Here is a 9543-nt window from a genome sequence, read left to right on the forward strand (position 1 = left end):
GAATGAGAACTCTTTTGCTTCCTCTTCTTGATACACTTTATCTTGCTTGGCTTTGAATTAAAACTGTGACATTCAGTTAGGTGCCAAAAATGTAGTAGTCATTGATTTGACACAGAAAGAAAAAATATGAATAATTTCCCAGAGAAATACAATTTCTGTAGGATTTCAAGTCCCCACTTAATACTATAAAGCAGTCTTTTTTCTTTTGTCCCTCTCCTGCAAAGATTTTGATGGGAAAATTCCCATATTAATACCTATAAATATAGGTATTAAACTGAACCAGAGGAGGGAGCCTCTAGTTGTTCTATGAACACAATGAAAACCTGTTGAGAATTACAACAAAGTGAGAAACTTTTCAGTTAAAGAAAAAAGCAAGCAGTCAAGGCCTTTGTGGATTCCTATAGTTTTTTCTCAGCAGCTCAGTGCCATGTCTCCGTGAAATCCAATCCATGAAATACTTGCAGCTGGTGCTGCAAATGCTATCTGTACTGCCAAAAAACTCTTCCTGTCTTCAGACCCGGGCCTCCCTCCTTTCCCTGTCACAGCAGTGTAGTGCCGGTCCTTTTCAACTCGGGTTTGCTTTGCTTCTCCCCTCCTTTTGTCTTCCTTTCTGCCCTTTTCCTTCTTCCAGTCCTGTCCTGATCACAGCTCCTGTTGCCCACTTTATATGGCAGCAGTTTGGAGTGGGGAGCCTGGCAATGGGTGCTGCTCAAGGGACAGCAGTGAGAAGGAGGCAGTGTTTTTATCAGCCCAGATAAACAGGCATGGAAGCAATCCACAGCAGGATTGTGGTCGTGTAGGTCAGTTCACTCTGCTTTGAAGGGTGCAGACACGGTGTACTCTTCACATCCTGAAAATGATTTAATCTGTAGCAGATGAGCAGTCACTGCAGCTGTTGTTTCCTCTTTGAGGCTTTACCCCATCTCCCTACGTGCTGCTAAAAATAATATTTGAGCAAAATGTTACTTAAAATTACAAACATTGGAGTAATTCAGAATGTGTGTATACATTCTGCCTACTGTAGCATTCTGAATCTTCAAATTGCTATACCTATACAACCCTATATTGTGTTTCTTTCTTCAGCTTCCTGAGTTTGGGTACACAAAACAATATAAAATACAAAAGTCAGAAAATTCTGAAATCAGATTGCCTGTATGTTTGAAATTGTTATTGCTTGCAGTGGTTAAATGCTTAAACCCCGTCTATTTCTTGTTCTGTTAAACAAACCACTCATAATTATCTGACCATATGTAATCATGATTCACTGAGCAGCGAATGAACAGAAGCCTTCTACACACTGGCTGAAAGGACTCCTTCAGTCCTTCCTCATCATCACATGAATGACTTCCAGTAAGAATGAGCAATTACAGATTAAGCTAAAGGTTTAAGACACTGATTCAAAGCTGTAACAACTATTATTAAGGGACTAGCATTGAAGGGGGATTATAGTCTTTACCAGTGAAGTCACTTTGCCTTCATTTTGCTCTACAGGTCCCACACTGATGAGTTGTTTTAATGGCAATTTGTATTTGATTACTGTCTGTGGGTATGGTCAAAGCCTTAGCATGCAGAAAATATTGTGCAAAGATTCCCTCCATCTGCTCCTGAACACCTTCCATTTGCTATTTGACAGGAAATATTTTCCAGCGTTTCTTCTTGCATGTGAGAGACACATGATAGAAAAAGCTACTCCCAAAACTTCCAGAGGAAGTATTCATTTAACACTTGTTCATTTTGAGATTACAGGTGCCTGTTTAAGTTCCAGCACATGTGGCTTTAGTTTTCTTAATTTATTTGTTTTAAAGGGTACATAAAAGATGTAATATTCAAATCCAGATCTTGGATCTTTCCAGAAATTGCAGCTCAATGTTTTGCTTTATTCCATTGCTAAAACGAAATATTGTTTTCCTGAGTAACATGTGAACAAGAACCCTAAGGATTATATATCAAATTAATAGCTTCAAAAGTATGCAGTACAAGTAAGTGATAAATTTGCTTCATTATAATTTTAATTTTATATATAATTATAATTTTATATAATTATAATTTTTTCCTTTCATTTTTAGCATTATATCTCAAATAATCAGGTATGAACTGATTCTCAAATACAAATCTCTTCTAGCTGCTGTAGATAATCAGGCTTCAGATAAAAATCATGGCACTTCTCATTTTTATCATCTGAATCTGTCATCTGATCTTCATATGCTTAAAATTCAAAAATCAGCTCATTCCAAGGGTCTAGTTAGATGTTCTCAGTCTGCTGCAAGTGTTACTAGCCTTTCACTGTAGGTTGATTAGGACCGTTTTGCTTAGCTGGTGGCAAATATCAAATTAGTGCATGCTTTTCCCTAGATGATATCAGTCTTGAATGTAAACGAAAGGAAGAAAATAGGCATTAAAATTTCACCCTTTCCTCTTCTGAAAATACTGTATGAATGTGTTTGTGTCACACAGGCCTGAACTGCCACTGTCTGTTTCTCAAAACTCACTAGAATTACCTTAGCATGCTGTACTGCAGACAATGCTTTTCAGTGTTCAGTTCTCACTGAAGTGTTTTCCTTCCTTGGCCCTCAGCCACAGATTAATAGTCTGCTCTCAAAAATGTCAAATTTAATTGAAAAAGGAAATCAGAAAATAAAAAGTTGTCTGGCACGGATCCTCTGGGTCCCACTCTTAATAGCTTTGCAGACTTCTCTGTTTCATTGACCAGTGTTGGAAGGCGAGGCTCTCGCTGTCCCCACTGCAGCTTCTACCTGGAGTCCCTGGGCACATCCAGCCATGGTGACATGAGAGGAACGCAGCTAGGTTCACTTCTGGCTCACTGCCTGCACAGAGCCATAACAGGCCTTTTGTTACCTCCTTCCCCTCCCTGCTTTGCTAATAAGCTGAAGAAAAGCAATAGCATGAGCTGTCACATGGCTAAGGACAATGGGCTGCCATCTGCACCTTGTTATTTCTGGGCCCAATGCTGTGCATCCCAAGGGGGGCTGGAATGGAAGGTGCAGATCTCTGAAAGGAGACTGTGGATGAGTGGGCCAAAAGTTTTCCTAATAAAGCATGAAGCAGGAAGCATTTGGTTTAGAGCCTCTGGTTTGCTGCGCTTTGTATGTATCAAAGGGAATTGTGAAAGAGCTGGATGTCTGTCATGGCATGCTAGGAATCTGAGAAAGCGATGACCCCAGCTCACCACATAACTCTAGAACTGAGAGCTGGGATGTGCCATTCCCTCTGATTTACAGAACTGCCTGCCACAGTTTTACTGTGTGCCTCTGAAACTGGTAGGAATGTCTAAACCACAATCCTACTCTTGTGTGAATTTACTGAAAAGCAGAACACTGAGGTTTTGGCTCAATTTCATGCTGAGGAAAAAACTATTGAAGCAAAGCATTCTGCCTAGGAAGCAGCTGTTTATAGCTGTTGTGGACGTGCACCAGTCCCAAATTCTGTATGATAGATAGCCTATGCCCTCAGTTTTCAAATCTTTCCAATGCTTTTCTTTGGTTTTGAGTCCAGCAGACTAAAGAAATCTTGTATCTTACAGGAAGAAAATTTGCAGTTATAGGAACTTGGTGTTATGGAAAGAGTACCGGGACAGGAGAGTGCCACCCTGCCCTGGGAGGGTCTCTTCAAGTGAGCATCCATCCTGCTGCTGTGTTTAGATGCCAGCAGCATCCATGTGATCCCCATTACTGGCCTACTGGTAGAAAACTGTTTTGATCTAGAAAGCAGCATAGTGTTGATGATCATCCATTCAGAGGGAGGCATTTCAGGGTTGGGTTTTTGCCTGTGATATCTGAAAGAATTCTTACAATTTCTCTTCTGTGTTTTATCTTGGAGGGAGGTAAAATGTGGCGGAGAAACAGCTGCAGCCAAGTTAAAAAACAGAGTGCTCAGTCCAGTGCAGGTGTGCAGTGAGTCCTCAGTATTCATGTGTCATAGACTTTTTCCTGCCTTCACACAGTGCTACAAAATTGCAGAAGACAAATTTATAGCAGGAGCCATTATTAGAACTTGTGGATTGCTGTTGAATATGTTGTGCAGGTCAGATAAACTTCTAAAACACTAGGACTTGTGCATGTGGGGACTTTATTAAGAAAAGTGTTAATTTCCTTAGAATAGATTTTAAAATATATTTATTTTGCAGCTCCATAATCTGATATCTGTTCTTCATAAAGAGATAAGAACACTTGATACAGATAAATGAGGTCACTCTTAAATAATGCATTCAGAGACGTAGTCCACATTTTCCTCATGATTTCCATGGTTTGGCTCTGTTCCAGACAGACTGTTCCCCAGGCAGGTCTGTGGGAGAGTGAAAGGCTGTATTTGTGCTGAGAACCAAAACTGGAGAGGTAGGGAGTCCTCAACAAGCAGCCTTAGCACTTTCTCCAGTGCTGCCTATAGCAAGGAGACTTGCCTTGACAGGAAACAGAAGTTGTGGGACATTTTTGGTGGATGGAAGAGTGCCACAATAGAAACAAGGTGCTTACCCATGTTCTGTACTCTCCAGCTATATGATGGAAGGCTAGGCTGCTCTCCCCAAAATACCTTCTTCCTTTGAGATTGAAGACTGTGCTGAATAGTGACTAGAATAAGAGTGGGGATAGTGAAAGTCTCTTTACAACTCTTGATTTACCTTGGGCTAATTGCCTCACCTTCCTTATTCCTAAATTTCCTAAGCTGTAAATTGTGAACAATCATAGCTGTGACTTTCAAAGTCCTTTCACCAAATTCAGGAATAAAAACTGAGCAATATCCATGAGACTAGTCTAGGACTGCCATCCTGTAGATGGATCATGTTTTCCCCAAGCATACCAAAGAGCTGCAGCCTGTAATGGATTGCTTTTTTTTGTTCATTTCCACATCTAACATTTCTTCAAGAAGAAGTAGGTTTGCAGTGTTGAGTTTTGTTTAGCTCTGAATGTTATAGCCTCTGTATTGTGTTATAAATGTTTGTGAATTTTATATTGTATATATGTAGGCATTATTTAGTCTCCTCTCTGACTCAAGGGTGGTACTGCTGAGTGTTGCTGGGAAAATCAGGCTTCTGCTTTTTATTTTTGTCACAACTGTTTAAGGCAGTTGATCTCTGGGTTTCTCTTGTGAGAACAGGAATCAGACTGCACCAACACCACTTTTTCTACAACACATTTTCATAGACGGAGAGAACCTGGTGCAGACTCCCATGCAGTTGTCATTCATGGAAAGCTTTGCCTTTTCAGTCACTTCTAAGAAATTCTGTATTACCATCAAAGTAAACAATTCAGCCAACATTCAGCCTTAGTCTCCTCATACTGGGGGGCAGCTCGAGTTTACATTAACAAAATTAGGATCACTTTTACAGAGGTCTGTTGGAAAGGGTGGGAATACTATCTTCAGTAAAATAATGATCCATCTCAAAGTAGAACTAGATAGAAGTTGGAAAACAGTGAACAAATGCTACAAAAGACAAGTAAACTCAGGCTCCTGAAGAATACAATGTATTTTCAAAGTTACACTGAAGAGAATTTACTGCCTACAGATAATTTTCAATTTGAATGATTTCATATAGGCCATGAGAACATTCTTCAGATATTTACAGAGAGAAACCAGTATGCAATCTCTTCACAGATTAGGGGAATAAATGAATAAAATTAATTTACATGACCTACCTTCAGAATTCTTTAAAGATTAAGTACCCTAAAATTAATTTGCAGTCCAGCTAAACATTGTTTGTAAAGACTCTGTGATTGATTCTAAATGGATGAAAATAGTTACCTGAAATATCTGTTTCCTAATAAATGAGGAATGAAGCTGACTAAGATGGTGGGGCACCTCCCCAGTGTTAACCAGGTGACAGCTGTAGAAACAGATGCAGTTTCAAGGTGTCATTTCAAGAGATAATATGGTTATGAGTTAAGGCAACATTTTGTGGTCGGCAAGTGCACTGATACATCTGTATGTTTGGGATTGTGGGACAGTGTGAAATTGACCTCAGAAGAAGCAAGGTTGAGTCATTAGATGTTGCTGTGGATATGACTTGTAAGGACCATTTTAGTCTCTCAATTATCAAGCAAAAATCTCCTAAGAGATCAGTGTTTCCTTCAAGTTGCAATTAATATCGGTTTTTGTCAGTATGTAGGACACAGAAGGATTTGAAATCTCAAAATTGCTGGTTACAGTAATAGCTACTTTCTTTATTAATATTTGGAGAAATAACGAATTAACTTCTCGTGCAACTCTTTAATAAGGAAGTACAAGCTGCCTTTGAAGTACTAGCAGCCCTCTTGTTCCTGTGTTATTCTGGCACATGTAATTATCTCTCTCCAAGACTTTAAGCTGTTATGTTTATCAAGCAAATCAGCAAGTAAGTCAAAGTACAACTCTTAACCTGAAGCAGCCTTGTCTGCAATGCAGGAAATAGAATTCTGCTGCTATTTTGTGGCACGTGGGGCTATCCAAAATTAATCTTCATCCAAATCCGATAACTTTTACCAATATATCAACTAACAGAAATTATGGAGAAAGGTAAATATACATGAAAGTAGAGGAAAGAAGTCCCAGATTTCAAATCTAATGTGCTTCTGTAATAGGTTCCAGTCTGAAAAAGAAGTTTGCTGAAAGAACTGAATGAAAAAAAATCTACCACATTGTTCTATAACCCAAATGGAAACGGTATTTACAAATCTTCATGTATTCATAGGAGACAAAGTGTTCTTCTTACTGAACTGAAATAATGGAAGTAAACGGGGATAAATTATGTTCTTCAAGAAAACTCTGAATCCTTTTCTACATGGACTAGTTTTGCCTCTTTAAAAATAAAAATACATTTATCTCATTTTTTTATGGTGAGGACATTAGTAGATTTAAAGAGCTGTCCACTTTGTTTACATTGGGTTAGTTCCCAAAGAATGAGAGATCCGTAGAGTCCTAGACTTTCTCAAAATACTTGTGTACTATTCTAGTTGCAACATCCATCCAGTTTTGCATTCTGGGACATTTTCCATTCTTGGTTTTCTACTAGAGTCTGCTGTATTTATCAATCTCATGGTCAAATTAAAAGATTCTTTGATTCCTTTGATACCATCTCATTGTGCATGTGGTTTCAATGATTTCACCACTGATTTCATGTTGCTTGAAGGCACCACTGACCAGTGTAAATCAGATAGCTGTTACTGCAAACCAGGTTAGTGTGCATACTCTTGTAGCGTGGGTGATGGTCCTTCTAACAAAGTATCCTTTCCCAGCATTCTAAAAGGTTTTTGTACTCATATATTCATTCTTCTTCTGGTCAAGTAATATGGATGATGAACACAGGGCACAGGACTGCCTGCAAAAGGACAGTAACCAGAAGAGGCTGTGGAACACCAGGATCTAGAAGGGCCTTAGGCTGAGTGCAAGTTATCCATGAGTGTCTGTAGCACAAGGCTAGTTCAGGATCCCTTTCAGTAGAGGGGTTGTCTGTCATCACGTTAATTGTTGCTCCTGAGAACTATTTGCTGATTTCAGACCAGTTTAGTGATATTTTTTTAAGTGTGAGGGCTGTAATCACTGGTGATAATGCTATTTAAAACAGTCCTCTGCCCTCATTTTTCGAACACCAAGTGCTACAAAGGAGATGAAATGACAGATTTGCAGGACTGTGATTCCAGTGAAGCACAGAGGTCACTGATGGGACCTGATTACAAACCCTCCAGTGTATTTAAGTACTTACCTCCCACTGAAGTTTTCTATGTATTTGTTCTTATGAAATTCCAGAGCATAATCTAAAATTAAAATTCTGATTTTGTCTGCAGGGGAAGTTAATTAGCAAATCTCAACTTGCCCACCAATATCACTTTCATTTGGCATTAATAGCAAGTTTAGCACTCAAGTCTCTTGTTTTTTCATAGCAAACAGTCTCTACTTATTATCATATTAAAGGAATGCCACTGGTTAAATCAAGCAGTGAATATAAATAGCTGTATTACTGCCATCAGGCATCAGTGTTTATTTAGTGAATGTGAATCATGTGTGCCTCTTTGATCTGGCTTTGACTAAGCCAGTGCTGTTTTCATACAAAAAAGGTTATTTGCAAACAATTCAAGAGTGTGTATATATTAAACATGGAACTAATCAATATGGAAGGGTCTTTGCTATTTTGACAATCCTGTGTGCTGCCACAGTGTCTTTAAGTGTTTTGAATTTCTCTGTGAGTACCTGGGTCCCTGAAGACACTTAGAGCTCTTTTCTTTGGACTAATGAAGATCAAGATTGAAATCTGGGCCCCACTGAAATCAGTGGCCATATCACTCTCGGGTCCCTGTGAAGGGAACATATCTGGCAGCAGGGAAGACAAAAATAATCAAGGACAACACTGATTTATTTGTGAACTGGTTTGATTACAGTGCATGCATGAGAGTATTTGAAAGAGAAATTTGTTTGTGCACAATCAGATAAGCAGATAGACTCAGACCTACTTGTGCTCATTACTCGCACTGAACCTTTTATTACTTTTTGCTAAGGCAAAGATCCCGTGTTGAATTTTAAAGCTGAACCCCCATGCCTTCCCTTCAACAAACTATATGCAGACTATTGTGTGCATTAGAAAAGCAAATGATAACCCATAGGTACTGCCAAAGTAATGTTATCACAGTCGTGATAAACAACTTAGAATGAGACTCATTCTGATGCCAAACATTAACCTGGGCGAAATAGCTGACAGGAATGATGTTTATTCAATCATGGGTCATGACTGACCTCAAATGCTCTCCACTGAGGGAACTGGGGATGACAAATAAGTGGAAAAATTGTAAAAATACCCAAACCATTAGGTGATTTCTGAGTCCAAAATGAGCATCCATCCCTCCCTCACTTTGTTACTTCTACTATAATGCAAGGACATACCTAAATTTTAGGACTAAAAGGAAAGCTGGACCTCAATGATTTGGGCAAATTTGGTCTTCACCAGTAAACTTGTAGCAAAGTTGGATTAGTTTTGCATCATTTGAGATTGCTTTTTTTATGACTTGATGTCATTTTGAATGTTAATCTTACCTATGTTTACAGGGTGTTTGCATTATAGGTGTTGCAGAAAAGGAGTTTTAAAACTATTTGGAATAATAACTGTTCTAGGAAAGCATAGTGGAGCAGTGAAATATACCTTTCAGTCTTGATATTTTGTAATCAAGTGAATTAGGCTTTATCTAACCTAAGGAAAAGGGTGAGAATTTTTGAGATAAGATGGTGATAATTTTGAACAGTGTAAAAGGAGAATTTCGGTGTGTTCTTTTGTAAAGACCATGTGCTATTCATGGTAATGTTATGATGTTCTCTTGACTGACTGTGCATTATGCGTCAGAAACTTTGCCAAAGAAATCCAGCCAGAAAGGAATGACCCCAGTGACACAGAGGAAAGTCCTTGAAGGAACAGCAGACATACAGTTATGGACGAATACCTTCCATCTGGCCTCTATGGACTGGACTGATTTATTCTTTGAGTTGTTGGAGTGAGTCTAGAGAAGGGCAACACAGCTGATGAAGGCTCTGGAGCACATGTTCTATGAAGAGAGGCTTAGGGAGCTG

General features: G+C 39.0%; 1 long non-coding RNA gene across 2 annotated transcripts; it reads left to right on the top strand.

Moving 5' to 3' along the window:
* Positions 1-2869: 2869 nt before the first annotated feature.
* On the top strand, positions 2870-7060 carry LOC137475554 (uncharacterized). 2 transcript variants are annotated; one of them, XR_010999947.1, is made up of 2 exons: positions 2870-3700; positions 4145-7060. It is a non-coding gene; the product is annotated as an uncharacterized lncRNA (long non-coding RNA). The 2 variants fall into 2 exon arrangements; XR_010999948.1 differs by having other exon boundaries at positions 4281-7060.
* The last annotated feature ends 2483 nt before the right edge of the window (positions 7061-9543 follow it).

This window comes from Anomalospiza imberbis, chromosome 6 (assembly GCF_031753505.1).
Source record: "Anomalospiza imberbis isolate Cuckoo-Finch-1a 21T00152 chromosome 6, ASM3175350v1, whole genome shotgun sequence".
NCBI lineage: Eukaryota > Metazoa > Chordata > Aves > Passeriformes > Viduidae > Anomalospiza > Anomalospiza imberbis.